At 44.9% G+C, this 19,432-nt stretch overlaps 12 non-coding genes across 12 annotated transcripts; 6 read left to right on the top strand and 6 right to left on the bottom strand.

Moving 5' to 3' along the window:
* The first annotated feature begins 565 nt into the window (after nt 1-565).
* Nucleotides 566-647, top strand: trnas-uga (transfer RNA serine (anticodon UGA)). Its single transcript has one exon. It is a non-coding gene; the product is annotated as a tRNA-Ser (tRNA).
* A 1,206-nt stretch (nt 648-1,853) lies between these two features.
* Nucleotides 1,854-1,927, bottom strand: trnat-agu (transfer RNA threonine (anticodon AGU)). The gene has a single exon. It is a non-coding gene; the product is annotated as a tRNA-Thr (tRNA).
* Nucleotides 1,928-3,854: 1,927 nt separating this feature from the next.
* On the top strand, nt 3,855-3,936 carry trnas-uga (transfer RNA serine (anticodon UGA)). Its single transcript has one exon. It is a non-coding gene; the product is annotated as a tRNA-Ser (tRNA).
* A 1,206-nt stretch (nt 3,937-5,142) lies between these two features.
* trnat-agu (transfer RNA threonine (anticodon AGU)) lies at nt 5,143-5,216 on the bottom strand. The gene has a single exon. It is a non-coding gene; the product is annotated as a tRNA-Thr (tRNA).
* Nucleotides 5,217-7,143: 1,927 nt separating this feature from the next.
* On the top strand, nt 7,144-7,225 carry trnas-uga (transfer RNA serine (anticodon UGA)). The gene has a single exon. It is a non-coding gene; the product is annotated as a tRNA-Ser (tRNA).
* A 1,206-nt stretch (nt 7,226-8,431) lies between these two features.
* On the bottom strand, nt 8,432-8,505 carry trnat-agu (transfer RNA threonine (anticodon AGU)). Its single transcript has one exon. It is a non-coding gene; the product is annotated as a tRNA-Thr (tRNA).
* Nucleotides 8,506-10,465: 1,960 nt separating this feature from the next.
* On the top strand, nt 10,466-10,547 carry trnas-uga (transfer RNA serine (anticodon UGA)). Its single transcript has one exon. It is a non-coding gene; the product is annotated as a tRNA-Ser (tRNA).
* Nucleotides 10,548-11,752: 1,205 nt separating this feature from the next.
* trnat-agu (transfer RNA threonine (anticodon AGU)) lies at nt 11,753-11,826 on the bottom strand. Its single transcript has one exon. It is a non-coding gene; the product is annotated as a tRNA-Thr (tRNA).
* Nucleotides 11,827-13,753: 1,927 nt separating this feature from the next.
* trnas-uga (transfer RNA serine (anticodon UGA)) lies at nt 13,754-13,835 on the top strand. Its single transcript has one exon. It is a non-coding gene; the product is annotated as a tRNA-Ser (tRNA).
* A 1,206-nt stretch (nt 13,836-15,041) lies between these two features.
* On the bottom strand, nt 15,042-15,115 carry trnat-agu (transfer RNA threonine (anticodon AGU)). The gene has a single exon. It is a non-coding gene; the product is annotated as a tRNA-Thr (tRNA).
* Nucleotides 15,116-16,679: 1,564 nt separating this feature from the next.
* Nucleotides 16,680-16,761, top strand: trnas-uga (transfer RNA serine (anticodon UGA)). Its single transcript has one exon. It is a non-coding gene; the product is annotated as a tRNA-Ser (tRNA).
* A 1,206-nt stretch (nt 16,762-17,967) lies between these two features.
* On the bottom strand, nt 17,968-18,042 carry trnat-agu (transfer RNA threonine (anticodon AGU)). The gene has a single exon. It is a non-coding gene; the product is annotated as a tRNA-Thr (tRNA).
* Nucleotides 18,043-19,432: the final 1,390 nt, after the last annotated feature.

Genomic DNA, 19,432 nt, shown 5'->3' with positions numbered 1-19,432 from the left:
GCAGCCTGTGGGAGGAAGGGGGCAGAGAGGCAAGAGAGACACAGGAAAGATCAACTTGGAAACTATTGACCCCGAATCTACTTTAAATCCCCCCACTGTATTTAAACCCATTTAATGTCAGATTCACAAATTGATGCATGTGAGCAATATAGGACATTTATCGCTGTCTCTGGTCTAAAATAACTGCTTTATTATTTGATCCCACCCGCTGCGTTTAGGCTCTACCCTGAATATTTATCTCCGACCTAGAATCAGTTTGTAATCTGGAGACAAGGTTTCTGCAGCCGGCGGGCAGGGAGCAGAGGCTGTGGCTGATCTGTGTCATGTGGGAGCAGAACACAATGTTTCTGCTGTTTATTTTCATTACCCTGCAGAATATTCCATACTGTTCTCAACATCTTACATACCGTTAAATATCGGAAGTTTTCTTTTATTGTAATGATCGCTGCGATTCTTCTGGACTTGCTGAATTTGCAGCAAATTAAATATCACGAAACCGTCATCGCCAACAATAAACAGGGTCAGCGATTTGAGAACTTAGTATCTTGGAGCCGACATTTTCGCGGCTGCGATGGCCGAGTGGTTAAGGCGTTGGACTTGAAATCCACTGGGGTTTCCCCGCGCAGGTTCGAGCCCTGCTCGCAGCGGGCTATCTCATTATGATAATTAACTACTTCAAATAATTTATTTTCTTCAATCTGCTCCCTCTTGGAGGATTTTGGAATTTTCAATGCCGGTTTTAAGGAAACTAAAGGATTGCCGAGACAACTGGATCACTTACTTCAAGAAGGTTTGCTGACCGAATTCCAAAAGTTATCTGCAGATTGTCTGGAAGCTCCAGATAAGGAGGCCTCGACAGTCTCTGAGGTACCTTCCCATACACTCGCTGCTGTCCGGTAGCATCAGTCTGTGTAACCGTGGGAGAGAGAGAATGGAAAGTCACTGGAAGGCTTGTTTCTGTCAGCAGCAATGGTACAAGAGCAGCCATTCTAAAGTGAAAAGCAGAACACATTCCAGGAGACAGTCCAGGAGACAGACAAACGGAGTGGAGATCTGGAAGACTGACCAGAAAAAAAACAAGGAGGACACCAACTCATAATTCATCTCTCCCTCTCCCGAAGCAGAAGAATTGAACATTCTGAGTTTTGAGTTGCACCACTGAGGTTGTACAAGTCTCTCTTTGTAAAACTTGTATTATTATGTCAATAAAACGATTTGTTTGAAAAGTTTGAAGCTTCATTTCCCAAGGAATTTTCTGAATCGGGCTGCATTGGTTCCGAAGGCCGGCTCTGCTTTCGCAGAGCTTGACTGTCGGGAGGTCTCGCAGGTCTAAATGTATCGACTGGTTTCAAAGCACCAACTCAGATTGGGGCGTATGGGACATGTGGCCCAGGAAGAGTGGTGGTAGCAGAGCACACTTAGCAGTTTAAGTGGCTGAAAGTGAATGTTAGATTAAGGAAATACCGCATGAAAATTATAATGAAATTGAAGGGGGAAAGTAAAGGAGAGCTATTGATTGTGGAAGGAAGAAAAGTCTGCGTTATGTTTCGGTTTGGAGCCGAAGTTGCTGCGGCCAGAATGCAGATTATTAATCACTATACGAGCGCGGCACCACACATCAACAACTGGAGCTCTGCAAAGTATCGCATGGCACTGCTTAGGAAACATGGATTTTTGATGAAGAGTCCAAAATCAGCACCGCCAGAAATACAGAAGCGGTGAAATTCAACGGAGGCCTCGCAGCCACTGGAGCCTTCATCCAGAATGGGAACTGGTGCAGGCACAGTTACATTTAAAAGAATTGTAGCCTTTTCACACGAGAAGAAACTCACCCCTGGAGATTCTATAAAAATAGGCCCCGCTGGGAATCGAACCCAGGATCTCCTGTTTACTAGACAGACGCTTTGACCAGCTAAGCCACGGGACCGAATGCTGGCGCAATTTCTCGCCCCCACTCACTGATGTCTTCTGGACTCTCAGGCCGTTTCTTATTTCTCCAGCTCTCTTGTCCATTCCGCCATATGTCCCATTGCTCTCTTTATCTCCCGCTTAATTTATCTCAGTGTCAATCTGTGAGGTGATTCTGAATGATTACCCTATGTTTGTGTCTTATCTATATATATAAATCGGTACTTCTGTCTGTCATTCTGTCTGTCATTCTGTCATCGCCTGTGCGTCTGTCGGGCTATGCGCTCGAAAGTTACAGGGCGTACCTACGCGCGCGTTACCTCCAAAGAAAGCTTACGCTTCAGAGACGGTTTTAAGCGTATTTACTTTTCAGTCGGACGAAAAGTGTTCGCGCCTTATGCAAAAAACCTTCAGCAAAAAACCTTCAAAATTAAACTCATTATCTGCTAGCATTGATTGACTGACATCAAGGTTCCACCAATCCTGTTCGGTCACGATTGACCAATCCTACAGTACGGTCCCCTGATGGTTGGCCAATCGGTGTGTGTGTGGGCGGGACTATTCATTTTCATCTCGGGGATGTGGCAGCCATTCTTTCACTAAGCTTCCAGCTCAAATGACTTCGGCTTCCAGCTATAACGACTTTCAAAGTTAGTATCTCTTTTAAAAATAACATAAGATTTACCAAAAACGTTTTATAAGTACTTTCACTTTCATTTTTCAACCTTTTAAAAGGTAGACATACAGGGACACAGACAGGGCCCTAAGCCTGCCACTCGATTTAAAATGTTGCACAGCACCAGATTCACAAAGGGACACAGACAGGGCCCCAAAGCCATAAGTAGTTTCACTTTCATTTTGCAAGCTTTTAAAAGGTAGACAGACAGGGACACACACAGGGCCCTAAAGCCTGCCACTCGATTTAAAATGTTGCCCAGCACCAGATTCACAAAGGGACACAGACAGGGCCCCAAAGCCTGGCACTCGATTTAAACCGCCTGCCCCAAAACAGCCCCAGCAACGCCGGGCTCCCCAGCTAGTATGAAATAAATGGGGGGATCAGACAACTCTTCCTCTGACACTGGGGACCAAATAAGCCAACAGTTATACCACGATATTGTTTACTGTGATGCAGCAAATACAATATTCCAGCTTAAAATTTTCAGTTTCAATTCTGTGCAAAAGAAACTGTGACTCCAACGTGTTTCCAATAGCCTGCCTTTTAATCTGACGTCACAATCGCCACCATTGCACCTGAAGGTGATTCATAACTAATAAGCAGAGAAGTCAAGCACTGAAAGGGTATTTGTAGAAAGGGTTGTGAGACTGTGGAATGCACTGGTCCAGCAAGCAGCAGATTTAAAACAAGGTTTAAAAACCGGCAGCCTGTGGGATGAAGGGGGCAGAGAGGCAAGAGAGACACAGGAAACATCAACTTGGAAACTATTGACCCCGAATCTACTTTAAATCCCCCCACTGTATTTAAACCCATTTAATGTCAGATTCACAAATTGATGCATGTGAGCAATATAGGACATTTATCGCTGTCTCTGGTCTAAAATAACTGCTTTATTATTTGATCCCACCCGCTGCGTTTAGGCTCTACCCTGAATATTTATCTCCGACCTAGAATCAGTTTGTAATCTGGAGACAAGGTTTCTGCAGCCGGCGGGCAGGGAGCAGAGGCTGTGGCTGATCTGTGTCATGTGGGAGCAGAACACAATGTTTCTGCTGTTTATTTTCATTACCCTGCAGAATATTCCATACTGTTCTCAACACCTTACATACCGTTAAATATCGGAAGTTTTCTTTTATTGTAATGATCGCTGCGATTCTTCTGGACTTGCTGAATTTGCAGCAAATTAAATATCACGAAACCGTCATCGCCAACAATAAACAGGGTCAGCGATTTGAGAACTTAGTATCTTGGAGCCGACATTTTCGCGGCTGCGATGGCCGAGTGGTTAAGGCGTTGGACTTGAAATCCACTGGGGTTTCCCCGCGCAGGTTCGAGCCCTGCTCGCAGCGGGCTATCTCATTATGATAATTAACTACTTCAAATAATTTATTTTCTTCAATCTGCTCCCTCTTGGAGGATTTTGGAATTTTCAATGCCGGTTTTAAGGAAACTAAAGGATTGCCGAGACAACTGGATCACTTACTTCAAGAAGGTTTGCTGACCGAATTCCAAAAGTTATCTGCAGATTGTCTGGAAGCTCCAGATAAGGAGGCCTCGACAGTCTCTGAGGTACCTTCCCATACACTCGCTGCTGTCCGGTAGCATCAGTCTGTGTAACCGTGGGAGAGAGAGAATGGAAAGTCACTGGAAGGCTTGTTTCTGTCAGCAGCAATGGTACAAGAGCAGCCATTCTAAAGTGAAAAGCAGAACACATTCCAGGAGACAGTCCAGGAGACAGACAAACGGAGTGGAGATCTGGAAGACTGACCAGAAAAAAAACAAGGAGGACACCAACTCATAATTCATCTCTCCCTCTCCCGAAGCAGAAGAATTGAACATTCTGAGTTTTGAGTTGCACCACTGAGGTTGTACAAGTCTCTCTTTGTAAAACTTGTATTATTATGTCAATAAAACGATTTGTTTGAAAAGTTTGAAGCTTCATTTCCCAAGGAATTTTCTGAATCGGGCTGCATTGGTTCCGAAGGCCGGCTCTGCTTTCGCAGAGCTTGACTGTCGGGAGGTCTCGCAGGTCTAAATGTATCGACTGGTTTCAAAGCACCAACTCAGATTGGGGCGTATGGGACATGTGGCCCAGGAAGAGTGGTGGTAGCAGAGCACACTTAGCAGTTTAAGTGGCTGAAAGTGAATGTTAGATTAAGGAAATACCGCATGAAAATTATAATGAAATTGAAGGGGGAAAGTAAAGGAGAGCTATTGATTGTGGAAGGAAGAAAAGTCTGCGTTATGTTTCGGTTTGGAGCCGAAGTTGCTGCGGCCAGAATGCAGATTATTAATCACTATACGAGCGCGGCACCACACATCAACAACTGGAGCTCTGCAAAGTATCGCATGGCACTGCTTAGGAAACATGGATTTTTGATGAAGAGTCCAAAATCAGCACCGCCAGAAATACAGAAGCGGTGAAATTCAACGGAGGCCTCGCAGCCACTGGAGCCTTCATCCAGAATGGGAACTGGTGCAGGCACAGTTACATTTAAAAGAATTGTAGCCTTTTCACACGAGAAGAAACTCACCCCTGGAGATTCTATAAAAATAGGCCCCGCTGGGAATCGAACCCAGGATCTCCTGTTTACTAGACAGACGCTTTGACCAGCTAAGCCACGGGACCGAATGCTGGCGCAATTTCTCGCCCCCACTCACTGATGTCTTCTGGACTCTCAGGCCGTTTCTTATTTCTCCAGCTCTCTTGTCCATTCCGCCATATGTCCCATTGCTCTCTTTATCTCCCGCTTAATTTATCTCAGTGTCAATCTGTGAGGTGATTCTGAATGATTACCCTATGTTTGTGTCTTATCTATATATATAAATCGGTACTTCTGTCTGTCATTCTGTCTGTCATTCTGTCATCGCCTGTGCGTCTGTCGGGCTATGCGCTCGAAAGTTACAGGGCGTACCTACGCGCGCGTTACCTCCAAAGAAAGCTTACGCTTCAGAGACGGTTTTAAGCGTATTTACTTTTCAGTCGGACGAAAAGTGTTCGCGCCTTATGCAAAAAACCTTCAGCAAAAAACCTTCAAAATTAAACTCATTATCTGCTAGCATTGATTGACTGACATCAAGGTTCCACCAATCCTGTTCCGTCACGATTGACCAATCCTACAGTACGGTCCCCTGATGGTTGGCCAATCGGTGTGTGTGTGGGCGGGACTATTCATTTTCATCTCGGGGATGTGGCAGCCATTCTTTCACTAAGCTTCCAGCTCAAATGACTTCGGCTTCCAGCTATAACGACTTTCAAAGTTAGTATCTCTTTTAAAAATAACATAAGATTTACCAAAAACGTTTTATAAGTACTTTCACTTTCATTTTTCAACCTTTTAAAAGGTAGACATACAGGGACACAGACAGGGCCCTAAGCCTGCCACTCGATTTAAAATGTTGCACAGCACCAGATTCACAAAGGGACACAGACAGGGCCCCAAAGCCATAAGTAGTTTCACTTTCATTTTGCAAGCTTTTAAAAGGTAGACAGACAGGGACACACACAGGGCCCTAAAGCCTGCCACTCGATTTAAAATGTTGCCCAGCACCAGATTCACAAAGGGACACAGACAGGGCCCCAAAGCCTGGCACTCGATTTAAACCGCCTGCCCCAAAACAGCCCCAGCAACGCCGGGCTCCCCAGCTAGTATGAAATAAATGGGGGGATCAGACAACTCTTCCTCTGACACTGGGGACCAAATAAGCCAACAGTTATACCACGATATTGTTTACTGTGATGCAGCAAATACAATATTCCAGCTTAAAATTTTCAGTTTCAATTCTGTGCAAAAGAAACTGTGACTCCAACGTGTTTCCAATAGCCTGCCTTTTAATCTGACGTCACAATCGCCACCATTGCACCTGAAGGTGATTCATAACTAATAAGCAGAGAAGTCAAGCACTGAAAGGGTATTTGTAGAAAGGGTTGTGAGACTGTGGAATGCACTGGTCCAGCAAGCAGCAGATTTAAAACAAGGTTTAAAAACCGGCAGCCTGTGGGATGAAGGGGGCAGAGAGGCAAGAGAGACACAGGAAACATCAACTTGGAAACTATTGACCCCGAATCTACTTTAAATCCCCCCACTGTATTTAAACCCATTTAATGTCAGATTCACAAATTGATGCATGTGAGCAATATAGGACATTTATCGCTGTCTCTGGTCTAAAATAACTGCTTTATTATTTGATCCCACCCGCTGCGTTTAGGCTCTACCCTGAATATTTATCTCCGACCTAGAATCAGTTTGTAATCTGGAGACAAGGTTTCTGCAGCCGGCGGGCAGGGAGCAGAGGCTGTGGCTGATCTGTGTCATGTGGGAGCAGAACACAATGTTTCTGCTGTTTATTTTCATTACCCTGCAGAATATTCCATACTGTTCTCAACACCTTACATACCGTTAAATATCGGAAGTTTTCTTTTATTGTAATGATCGCTGCGATTCTTCTGGACTTGCTGAATTTGCAGCAAATTAAATATCACGAAACCGTCATCGCCAACAATAAACAGGGTCAGCGATTTGAGAACTTAGTATCTTGGAGCCGACATTGTCGCGGCTGCGATGGTCGAGTCGTTAAGGCGTTGGATTTGAAATCCAATGGGGTTTCCCCGCGCAGGTTCGAGCCCTGCTCGCAGCGGGCTATCTCATTATGATAATTAACTACTTCAAATAATTTATTTTCTTCAATCTGCTCCCTCTTGGAGGATTTTGGAATTTTCAATGCCGGTTTTAAGGAAACTAAAGGATTGCCGAGACAACTGGATCACTTACTTCAAGAAGGTTTGCTGACCGAATTCCAAAAGTTATCTGCAGATTGTCTGGAAGCTCCAGATAAGGAGGCCTCGACAGTCTCTGAGGTACCTTCCCATACACTCGCTGCTGTCCGGTAGCATCAGTCTGTGTAACCGTGGGAGAGAGAGAATGGAAAGTCACTGGAAGGCTTGTTTCTGTCAGCAGCAATGGTACAAGAGCAGCCATTCTAAAGTGAAAAGCAGAACACATTCCAGGAGACAGTCCAGGAGGCAGACAAACGGAGTGGAGATCTGGAAGACTGACCAGAAAAAAAACAAGGAGGACACCAACTCATAATTCATCTCTCCCTCTCCCGAAGCAGAAGAATTGAACATTCTGAGTTTTGAGTTGCACCACTGAGGTTGTACAAGTCTCTCTCTGTAAAACTTGTATTATTATGTCAATAAAACGATTTGTTTGAAAAGTTTGAAGCTTCATTTCCCAAGGAATTTTCTGAATCGGGCTGCATTGGTTCCGAAGGCCGGCTCTGCTTTCGCAGAGCTTGACTGTCGGGAGGTCTCGCAGGTCTAAATGTATCGACTGGTTTCAAAGCACCAACTCAGATTGGGGCGTATGGGACATGTGGCCCAGGAAGAGTGGTGGTAGCAGAGCACACTTAGCTGTTTAAGTGGCTGAAAGTGAATGTTAGATTAAGGAAATACCGCAGGAAAATTAGAATGAAATTGAAGGGGGAAAGTAAAGGAGAGCTATTGATTGTGGAAGGAAGAAAAGTCTGCGTTATGTTTCGGTTTGGAGCCGAAGTTGCTGCGGCCAGAATGCAGATTATTAATCACTATACGAGCACGGCACCACACATCAACAACTGGAGCTCTGCAAAGTATCGCATGGCACTGCTTAGGAAACATGGATTTTTGATGAAGAGTCCAAAATCAGCACCGCCAGAAATACAGAAGCGGTGAAATTCAACGGAGGCCTCGCAGCCACTGGAGCCTTCATCCAGAATGGGAACTGGTGCAGGCACAGTTACATTTAAAAGAATTGTAGCTTTTTCACACGAGAAGAAACTCACCCCTGGAGATTCTATAAAAATAGGCCCCGCTGGGAATCGAACCCAGGATCTCCTGTTTACTAGACAGACGCTTTGACCAGCTAAGCCACGGGACCGAATGCTGGCGCAATTTCTCGCCCCCACTCACTGATGTCTATCAGCTTCCGGTCACTGTCTTCTGGACTCTCAGGCCGTTTCTTATTTCTCCAGCTCTCTTGTCCATTCCGCCATATGTCCCATTGCTCTCTGTATCTCCCGCTTAATTTATCTCAGTGTCAATCTGTGAGGTGATTCTGAATGATTACCCTATGTTTGTGTCTTATCTATATATATAAATCGGTACATCTGTCTGTCATTCTGTCTGTCATTCTGTCTGTCATTCTGTCATCGCCTGTGCGTCTGTCGGGCTATGCGCTCGAAAGTTACAGGGCGTACCTACGCGCGCGTTACCTCCAAAGAAAGCTTACGCTTCAGAGACGGTTTTAAGCGTATTTACTTTTCAGTCGGACGAAAAGTGTTCGCGCCTTATGCAAAAAACCTTCAGCAAAAAACCTTCAAAATTAAACTCATTATCTGCTAGCATTGATTGACTGACATCAAGGTTCCACCAATCCTGTTCCGTCACGATTGACCAATCCTACAGTACGGTCCCCTGATGGTTGGCCAATCGGTGTGTGTGTGGGCGGGACTATTCGTTTTCATCTCGGGGATGTGGCAGCCATTCTTTCACTAAGCTTCCAGCTCAAATGACTTCAGCTTCCAGCTATAACGACTTTCAAAGTTAGTATCTCTTTTAAAAGTAACATAAGATTTACCAAAAACGTTTTATAAGTACTTTCACTTTCATTTTTCAACCTTTTAAAAGGTAGACATACAGGGACACAGACAGGGCCCTAAGCCTGCCACTCGATTTAAAATGTTGCCCAGCACCAGATTCACAAAGGGACACAGACAGGGCCCCAAAGCCATAAGTAGTTTCACTTTCATTTTGCAAGCTTTTAAAAGGTAGACAGACAGGGACACACACAGGGCCCTAAAGCCTGCCAATCGATTTAAAATGTTGCCCAGCACCAGATTCACAAAGGGACACAGACAGGGCCCCAAAGCCTGGCACTCGATTTAAACCGCCTGCCCCAAAACAGCCCCGGCAACGCCGGGCTCCCCAGCTAGTATGAAATAAATGGGGGGATCAGACAACTCTTCCTCTGACACTGGGGAACAAATAAGCCAACAGTTATACCACGATATTGTTTACTGTGATGCAGCAAATACAATATTCCAGCTTAAAAGTTTCAGTTTCAATTCTGTGCAAAAGAAACTGTGACTCCAACGTGTTTCCAATAGCCTGCCTTTTAATCTGACGTCACAATCGCCACCATTGCACCTCAAGGTGATTCATAACTAATAAGCAGAGAAGTCAAGCACTGAAAGGGTATTTGTAGAAAGGGTTGTGAGACTGTGGAATGCACTGGTCCAGCAAGCAGCAGATTTAAAACAAGGTTTAAAAACCGGCAGCCTGTGGGAGGAAGGGGGCAGAGAGGCAAGAGAGACACAGGAAAGATCAACTTGGAAACTATTGACCCCGAATCTACTTTAAATCCCCCCACTGTATTTAAACCCATTTAATGTCAGATTCACAAATTGATGCATGTGAGCAATATAGGACATTTATCGCTGTCTCTGGTCTAAAATAACTGCTTTATTATTTGATCCCACCCGCTGCGTTTAGGCTCTACCCTGAATATTTATCTCCGACCTAGAATCAGTTTGTAATCTGGAGACAAGGTTTCTGCAGCCGGCGGGCAGGGAGCAGAGGCTGTGGCTGATCTGTGTCATGTGGGAGCAGAACACAATGTTTCTGCTGTTTATTTTCATTACCCTGCAGAATATTCCATACTGTTCTCAACATCTTACATACCGTTAAATATCGGAAGTTTTCTTTCATTGTAATGATCGCTGCGATTCTTCTGGACTTGCTGAATTTGCAGCAAATTAAATATCACGAAACCGTCATCGCCAACAATAAACAGGGTCAGCGATTTGAGAACTTAGTATCTTGGAGCCGACATTTTCGCGGCTGCGATGGCCGAGTGGTTAAGGCGTTGGACTTGAAATTCACTGGGGTTTCCCCGCGCAGGTTCGAGCCCTGCTCGCAGCGGGCTATCTCATTATGATAATTAACTACTTCAAATAATTTAATTTCTTCAATCTGCTCCCTCTTGGAGGATTTTGGAATTTTCAATGCCGGTTTTAAGGAAACTAAAGGATTGCCGAGACAACTGGATCACTTACTTCAAGAAGGTTTGCTGACCGAATTCCAAAAGTTATCTGCAGATTGTCTGGAAGCTCCAGATAAGGAGGCCTCGACAGTCTCTGAGGTACCTTCCCATACACTCGCTGCTGTCCGGTAGCATCAGTCTGTGTAACCGTGGGAGAGAGAGAATGGAAAGTCAATGGAAGCTTGTTTCTGTCAGCAGCAATGGTACAAGAGCAGCCATTCTAAAGTGAAAAGCAGAACACATTCCAGGAGACAGTCCAGGAGACAGACAAACGGAGTGGAGATCTGGAAGACTGACCAGAAAAAAAACAAGGAGGACACCAACTCATAATTCATCTCTCCCTCTCCCGAAGCAGAAGAATTGAACATTCTGAGTTTTGAGTTGCACCACTGAGGTTGTACAAGTCTCTCTTTGTAAAACTTGTATTATTATGTCAATAAAACGATTTGTTTGAAAAGTTTGAAGCTTCATTTCCCAAGGAATTTTCTGAATCGGGCTGCATTGGTTCCGAAGGCCGGCTCTGCTTTCGCAGAGCTTGACTGTCGGGAGGTCTCGCAGGTCTAAATGTATCGACTGGTTTCAAAGCACCAACTCAGATTGGGGCGTATGGGACATGTGGCCCAGGAAGAGTGGTGGTAGCAGAGCACACTTAGCAGTTTAAGTGGCTGAAAGTGAATGTTAGATTAAGGAAATACCGCAGGAAAATTATAATGAAATTGAAGGGGGAAAGTAAAGGAGAGCTATTGATTGTGGAAGGAAGAAAAGTCTGCGTTATGTTTCGGTTTGGAGCCGAAGTTGCTGCGGCCAGAATGCAGATTATTAATCACTATACGAGCGCGGCACCACACATCAACAACTGGAGCTCTGCAAAGTATCGCATGGCACTGCTTAGGAAACATGGATTTTTGATGAAGAGTCCAAAATCAGCACCGCCATAAATACAGAAGCGGTGAAATTCAACGGAGGCCTCGCAGCCACTGGAGCCTTCATCCAGAATGGGAACTGGTGCAGGCACAGTTACATTTAAAAGAATTGTAGCCTTTTCACACGAGAAGAAACTCACCCCTGGAGATTCTATAAAAATAGGCCCCGCTGGGAATCGAACCCAGGATCTCCTGTTTACTAGACAGACGCTTTGACCAGCTAAGCCACGGGACCGAATGCTGGCGCAATTTCTCGCCCCCACTCACTGATGTCTTCTGGACTCTCAGGCCGTTTCTTATTTCTCCAGCTCTCTTGTCCATTCCGCCATATGTCCCATTGCTCTCTGTATCTCCCGCTTAATTTATCTCAGTGTCAATCTGTGAGGTGGTTCTGAATGATTACCCTATGTTTGTGTCTTATCTATATTTTTAAATCGGTACTTCTGTCTGTCATTCTGTCTGTCATTCTGTCATCGCCTGTGCGTCTGTCGGGCTATGTGCTCGAAAGTTACAGGGCGTACCTACGCGCGCGTTACCTCCAAAGAAAGCTTACACTTCAGAGACGGTTTTAAGCGTATTTACTTTTCAGTCGGACGAAAAGTGTTCGCGCCTTATGCAAAAAACCTTCAGCAAGAAACCTTCAAAATTAAACTCATTATCTGCTAGCATTGATTGACTGACATCAAGGTTCCACCAATCCTGTTCCGTCACGATTGACCAATCCTACAGTACGGTCCCCTGATGGTTGGCCAATCGGTGTGTGTGTGGGCAGGACTATTCGTTTTCATCTCGGGGATGTGGCAGCCATTCTTTCACTAAGCTTCCAGCTCAAATGACTTCAGCTTCCAGCAATAACGACTTTCAAAGTTAGTATCTCTTTTAAAAGTAACATAAGATTTACCAAAAACGTTTTATAAGTACTTTCACTTTCATTTTTCAACCTTTTAAAAGGTAGACATACAGGGACACAGACAGGGCCCTAAGCCTGCCACTCGATTTAAAATGTTGCCCAGCACCAGATTCACAAAGGGACACAGACAGGGCCCCAAAGCCATAAGTAGTTTCACTTTCATTTTGCAAGCTTTTAAAAGGTAAACAGACAGGGACACACACAGGGCCCTAAAGCCTGCCACTCGATTTAAAATGTTGCCCAGCACCAGATTCACAAAGGGACACAGACAGGGCCCCAAAGCCTGGCACTCGATTTAAACCGCCTGCCCCAAAACAGCCCCGGCAACGCCGGGCTCCCCAGCTAGTATGAAATAAATGGGGGGATCAGACAACTCTTCCTCTGACACTGGGGAACAAATAAGCCAACAGTTATACCACGATATTGTTTACTGTGATGCAGCAAATACAATATTCCAGCTTAAAAGTTTCAGTTTCAATTCTGTGCAAAAGAAACTGTGACTCCAACGTGTTTCCAATAGCCTGCCTTTTAATCTGACGTCACAATCGCCACCATTGCACCTCAAGGTGATTCATAACTAATAAGCAGAGAAGTCAAGCACTGAAAGGGTATTTGTAGAAAGGGTTGTGAGACTGTGGAATGCACTGGTCCAGCAAGCAGCAGATTTAAAACAAGGTTTAAAAACCGGCAGCCTGTGGGAGGAAGGGGGCAGAGAGGCAAGAGAGACACAGGAAAGATCAACTTGGAAACTATTGACCCCGAATCTACTTTAAATCCCCCCACTGTATTTAAACCCATTTAATGTCAGATTCACAAATTGATGCATGTGAGCAATATAGGACATTTATCGCTGTCTCTGGTCTAAAATAACTGCTTTATTATTTGATCCCACCCGCTGCGTTTAGGCTCTACCCTGAATATTTATCTCCGACCTAGAATCAGTTTGTAATCTGGAGACAAGGTTTCTGCAGCCGGCGGGCAGGGAGCAGAGGCTGTGGCTGATCTGTGTCATGTGGGAGCAGAACACAATGTTTCTGCTGTTTATTTTCATTACCCTGCAGAATATTCCATACTGTTCTCAACATCTTACATACCGTTAAATATCGGAAGTTTTCTTTTATTGTAATGATCGCTGCGATTCTTCTGGACTTGCTGAATTTGCAGCAAATTAAATATCACGAAACCGTCATCGCCAACAATAAACAGGGTCAGCGATTTGAGAACTTAGTATCTTGGAGCCGCCATTTTCGCGGCTGCGATGGCTGAGTGGTTAAGGCGTTAGACTTGAAATCCAATGGGGTTTCCCCGCGCAGGTTCGAGCCCTGCTCGCAGCGGGCTATCTCATTATGATAATTAACTACTTCAAATAATTTATTTTCTTCAATCTGCTCCCTCTTGGAGGATTTTGGAATTTTCAATGCCGGTTTTAAGGAAACTAAAGGATTGCCGAGACAACTGGATCACTTACTTCAAGAAGGTTTGCTGACCGAATTCCAAAAGTTAACTGCAGATTGTCTGGAAGCTCCAGATAAGGAGGCCTCGACAGTCTCTGAGGTACCTTCCCATACACTCGCTGCTGTCCGGTAGCATCAGTCTGTGTAACCGTGGGAGAGAGAGAATGGAAAGTCACTGGAAGACTTGTTTCTGTCAGCAGCAATGGTACAAGAGCAGCCATTCTAAAGTGAAAAGCAGAACACATTCCAGGAGACAGTCCAGGAGACAGACAAACGGAGTGGAGATCTGGAAGACTGATCAGAAAAAAATCAAGGAGGACACCAACTCATAATTCATCTCTCCCTCTCCCGAAGCAGAAGAATTGAACATTCTGAGTTTTGAGTTGCACCACTGAGGTTGTACAAGTCTCTCTCTGTAAAACTTGTATTATTATGTCAATAAAACGATTTGTTTGAAAAGTTTGAAGCTTCATTTCCCAAGGAATTTTCTGAATCGGGCTGCATTGGTTCCGAAGGCCGGCTCTGCTTTCGCAGAGCTTGATTGTCGGGAGGTCTCGCAGGTCTAAATGTATCGACTGGTTTCAAAGCACCAACTCAGATTGGGGCGTATGGGACATGTGGCCCAGGAAGAGTGGTGGTAGCAGAGCACACTTAGCAGTTTAAGTGGCTGAAAGTGAATGTCAGATTAAGGAAATAACGCAGGAAAATTATAATGAAATTGAAGGGGGAAAGTAAAGGAGAGCTATTGATTGTGGAAGGAAGAAAAGTCTGCGTTATGTTTCGGTTTGGAGCCGAAGTTGCTGCGGCCAGAATGCAGATTATTAATCACTATACGAGCACGGCACCACACATCAACAACTGGAGCTCTGCAAAGTATCGCATGGCACTGCTTAGGAAACATGGATTTTTGATGAAGAGTCCAAAATCAGCACCGCCAGAAATACAGAAGCGGTGAAATTCAACGGAGGCCTCGCAGCCACTGGAGCCTTCATCCAGAATGGGAACTGGTGCAGGCACAGTTACATTTAAAAGAATTGTAGCCTTTTCACACGAGAAGAAACTCACCCCTGGAGATTCTATAAAAATAGGCCCCGCTGGGAATCGAACCCAGGATCTCCTGTTTACTAGACAGACGCTTTGACCAGCTAAGCCACGGGACCGAATGCTGGCGCAATTTCTCGCCCCCACTCACTGATGTCTATCAGCTTCCGGTCACTGTCTTCTGGACTCTCAGGCCGTTTCTTATTTCTCCAGCTCTCTTGTCCATTCCGCCATATGTCCCATTGCTCTCTGTATCTCCCGCTTAATTTATCTCAGTGTCAATCTGTGAGGTGATTCTGAATGATTACCCTATGTTTGTGTCTTATCTATATATATAAATCGGTACTTCTGTCTGTCATTCTGTCTGTCATTCTGTCATCGCCTGTGCGTCTGTCGGGCTATGCGCTCGAAAGTTACAGGGCGTACCTACGCGCGCGTTACCTCCAAAGAAAGCTTACGCTTCAGAGACGGTTTTAAGCGTATTTACTTTTCAGTCGGACGAAAAGTGTTCGCGCCTTATGCAAAAAACCTTCAGCAAAAAACCTTCAAAATTAAACTCATTATCTGCTTGCATTGATTGACTGACATCAAGGTTCCACCAATCCTGTTCCGTCACGATTGACCAATCCTACAGTACGGTCCCCTGATGGTTGGCCAATCGGTGTGTGTGTGGGCGGGACTATTCATTTTCATCTCGGGGATGTGGCAGCCATTCTTTCACTAAGCTTCCAGCTCAAATGACTTCGGCTTCCAGCTATAACGACTTTCAAAGTTAGTATCTCTTTTAAAATAACATAAGCTTTACCAAAAACGTTTTATAAGTACTTTCACTTTCATTTTTCAACCTTTTAAAAGGTAGACATACAGGGACACAGACAGGGCCCTAAGCCTGCCACTCGATTTAAAATGTTGCCCAGCACCAGATTCACAAAGGGACACAGACAGGGCCCCAAAGCCATAAGTAGTTTCACTTTCATTTTGCAAGCTTTTAAAAGGTAGACAGACAGGGACACACACAGGGCCCTAAAGCCTGCCACTCGATTTAAAATGTTGCCCAGCACCAGATTCACAAAGGGACACAGACAGGGCCCCAAAGCCTGGCACTCGATTTAAACCGCCTGCCCCAAAACAGCCCCAGCAACGCCGGGCTCCCCAGCTAGTATGAAATAAATGGGGGGATCAGACAACTCTTCCTCTGACACTGGGGACCAAATAAGCCAACAGTTATACCACGATATTGTTTACTGTGATGCAGCAAATACAATATTCCAGCTTAAAAGTTTCAGTTTCAATTCTGTGCAAAAGAAACTGTGACTCCAACGTGTTTCCAATAGCCTGCCTTTTAATCTGACGTCACAATCGCCACCATTGCACCTCAAGGTGATTCATAACTAATAAGCAGAGAAGTCAAGCACTGAAAGGGTATTTGTAGAAAGGGTTGTGAGACTGTGGAATGCACTGGTCCAGCAAGCAGCAGATTTAAAACAAGGTTTAAAAACCGGCAGCCTGTGGGATGAAGGGGGCAGAGAGGCAAGAGAGACACAGGAAACATCAACTTGGAAACTATTGACCCCGAATCTACTTTAAATCCCCCCACTGTATTTAAACCCATTTAATGTCAGATTCACAAATTGATGCATGTGAGCAATATAGGACATTTATCGCTGTCTCTGGTCTAAAATAACTGCGATGGCCGAGTGTTTAAGGCGTTGAACTTGAAATCCAATGGGGTTTCCCCGCGCAGGTTCGAGCCCTGCTCGCAGCGGGCTATCACATAATGATAATTAACTACTTCAAATAATTTATTTTCTTCAATCTGCTCCCTCTTGGAGGATTTTGGAATTTTCAATGCCGGTTTTAAGGAAACTAAAGGATTGCCGAGACAACTGGATCACTTACTTCAAGAAGGTTTGCTGACCGAATTCCAAAAGTTATCTGCAGATTGTCTGGAAGCTCCAGATAAGGAGGCCTCGACAGTCTCTGAGGTACCTTCCCATACACTCGCTGCTGTCCGGTAGCATCAGTCTGTGTAACCGTGGGAGAGAGAGAATGGAAAGTCACTGGAAGGCTTGTTTCTGTCAGCAACAATGGTACAAGAGCAGCCATTCTAAAGTGAAAAGCAGAACACATTCCAGGAGACAGTCCAGGAGACAGACAAACGGAGTGGAGATCTGGAAGACTGATCAGAAAAAAAACAAGGAGGACACCAACTCATAATTCATCTCTCCCTCTCCCGAAGCAGAAGAATTGAACATTCTGAGTTTTGAGTTGCACCACTGAGGTTGTACAAGTCTCTCTCTGTAAAACTTGTATTATTATGTCAATAAAACGATTTGTTTGAAAAGTTTGAAGCTTCATTTCCCAAGGAATTTTCTGAATCGGGCTGCATTGGTTCCGAAGGCCGGCTCTGCTTTCGCAGAGCTTGACTGTCGGGAGGTCTCGCAGGTCTAAATGTATCGACTGGTTTCAAAGCACCAACTCAGATTGGGGCGTATGGGACATGTGGCCCAGGAAGAGTGGTGGTAGCAGAGCACACTTAGCAGTTTAAGTGGCTGAAAGTGAATGTTAGATTAAGGAAATACCGCAGGATAATTATAATGAAATTGAAGGGGGAAAGTAAAGGAGAGCTATTGATTATGGAAGGAAGAAAAGTCTGCGTTATGTTTCGGTTTGGAGCCGAAGTTGCTGCGGCCAGAATGCAGATTATTAATCACTATACGAGCACGGCACCACACATCAACAACTGGAGCTCTGCAAAGTATCGCATGGCACTGCTTAGGAAACATGGATTTTTGATGAAGAGTCCAAAATCAGCACCGCCAGAAATACAGAAGCGGTGAAATTCAACGGAGGCCTCGCAGCCACTGGAGCCTTCATCCAGAATGGGAACTGGTGCAGGCACAGTTACATTTAAAAGAATTGTAGCCTTTTCACACGAGAAGAAACTCAGCCCTGGAGATTCTATAAAAATTGGCCCCGCTGGGAATCGAACCCAGGATCTCCTGTTTACTAGACAGACGGCTTTGACCAGCTAAGCCACGGGACCGAATGCTGGCGCAATTTGTCGCCCCCACTCACTGATGTCTATCAGCTTCCGGTCACTGTCTTCTGGACTCTCAGGCCGTTTCTTATTTCTCCAGCTCTCTTGTCCATTCCGCCATATGTCCCATTGCTCTCTGTATCTCCCGCTTAATTTATCTCAGTGTCAATCTGTGAGGTGATTCTGAATGATTACCCTATGTTTGTGTCTTATCTATATATATAAATCGGTACTTCTGTCTGTCATTCTGTCTGTCATTCTGTCTGTCATTCTGTCATCGCCTGTGCGTCTGTCGGGCTATGCGCTCGAAAGTTACAGGGCGTACCTACGCGCGCGTTACCTCCAAAGAAAGCTTACGCTTCAGAGACGGTTTTAAGCGTATTTACTTTTCAGTCGGACGAAAAGTGTTCGCGCCTTATGCAAAAAACCTTCAGCAAAAAACCTTCAAAATTAAACTCATTATCTGCTAGCATTGATTGACTGACATCAAGGTTCCACCAATCCTGTTCCGTCACGATTGACCAATCCTACAGTACGGTCCCCTGATGGTTGGCCAATCGGTGTGTGTGTGGGCGGGACTATTCGTTTTCATCTCGGGGATGTGGCAGCCATTCTTTCACTCAGCTCCCAGCTCAAATGACTTCAGCTTCCAGCTATAACGACTTTCAAAGTTAGTATCTCTTTTAAAAATAACATAAGATTTACCAAAAACGTTTTATAAGTACTTTCACTTTCATTTTTCAACCTTTTAAAAGGTAGACATACAGGGACACAGACAGGGCCCTAAGCCTGCCACTCGATTTAAAATGTTGCCCAGCACCAGATTCACAAAGGGACACAGACAGGGCCCCAAAGCCATAAGAAGTTTCACTTTCGTTTTGCAAGCTTTTAAAAGGTAGACAGACAGGGACACACACAGGGCCCTAAAGCCTGCCACTCGATTTAAAATGTTGCCCAGCACCAGATTCACAAAGGGACACAGACAGTGCCCCAAAGCCTGGCACTCGATTTAAGCCGCCTGCCCCAAAACAGCCCCGGCAACGCCGGGCTCCCCAGCAAGTATGAAATAAATGGGGGGATCAGGCAACTCTTCCTCTGACACTGGGGAACAAATAAGCCAACAGTTATAACACGATATTGTTTACTGTGATGCAGCAAATACAATATTCCATCTCAAAAGTTTCAGTTTCAATTCTGTGCAAAAGAAACTGTGACTCCAACGTGTTTCCAATAGCCTGCCTTTTAATCTGACGTCACAAACGCCACCATTGCACCTCAAGGTGATTCATAACTAATAAACAGAGAAGTCAAGCACTGAAAGGGTATTTGTAGAAAGGGCTGTGAGACTGTGGAATGCACTGGCCCAGCAAGCAGCAGATTTAAAACAAGGTTTAAA

The sequence above is a fragment of the Somniosus microcephalus genome, unplaced genomic scaffold (assembly GCF_052327205.1).
Source record: "Somniosus microcephalus isolate GS21.2 unplaced genomic scaffold, FLI_Smic_1.0 unresolved_chr1, whole genome shotgun sequence".
Lineage (NCBI taxonomy): Eukaryota > Metazoa > Chordata > Chondrichthyes > Squaliformes > Somniosidae > Somniosus > Somniosus microcephalus.
This window is presented reverse-complemented; position numbering and strand designations above follow the sequence as displayed.